Genomic DNA, 561 nt, shown 5'->3' with positions numbered 1-561 from the left:
AACCAATTCACATGCCATGTGTTTGTTGCCCGCTTCTGCCGACATTGTTATTAAAGTAGCGCTGATTGCTTTACCCATTTTTATACAAAAACGCAATATTTCAAATCGAAGCAGATTTTATAAATAAAATTACTCCTGAATGATATTTTCACTCTGCAGCAGAGTGTGCGCTAATGTGAAACTTCCTGGCAGATTAAAACTGTGTGCCAGGCCGAGACTCGAACTCGGGACCTTTGCCTTTCGCGGGCAAGTGCTCTACCAACTGAGCTACCCAACCACGACTCACAGTTATAATCTGCCAGGAAGTTTCACATCAGCGCACACTCCGCTGCAGAGTGAAAATCTCATTCTGGAAACATCCCCCAGGCTGTGGCTAAGCCATGTCTCCGCAATATCCTTTCTTTCAGGAGTGCTAGTTCTGCAAGGTTCGCAGGAGAGCTTCTGTAAAGTTTGGAAGGTAGGAGACGAGGTACTGGCAGAAGTAAAGTTGTGAGGACGGGGCGTGAGTCGTGCTTGGGTAGCTGCAGAGTGAAAATCTCATTCTGGAAACATCCCCCAGGC

The 561-nt window shown here is 46.7% G+C and overlaps 1 non-coding gene across 1 annotated transcript; it reads right to left on the bottom strand.

Annotated features, from left to right (window-relative positions):
- Positions 1 to 202: 202 nt before the first annotated feature.
- Trnas-cga lies at positions 203 to 277 on the bottom strand. Its single transcript has one exon. It is a non-coding gene; the product is annotated as a tRNA-Ser (tRNA).
- Between the last annotated feature and the right edge of the window lie 284 nt (positions 278 to 561).

This window comes from Schistocerca americana, chromosome 2 (assembly GCF_021461395.2).
Source record: "Schistocerca americana isolate TAMUIC-IGC-003095 chromosome 2, iqSchAmer2.1, whole genome shotgun sequence".
In the NCBI taxonomy this organism is placed as follows: domain Eukaryota; kingdom Metazoa; phylum Arthropoda; class Insecta; order Orthoptera; family Acrididae; genus Schistocerca; species Schistocerca americana.
The sequence above is the reverse complement of the archived record's forward strand: the minus strand, read 5'-3'. Positions and strand labels throughout refer to the sequence as shown.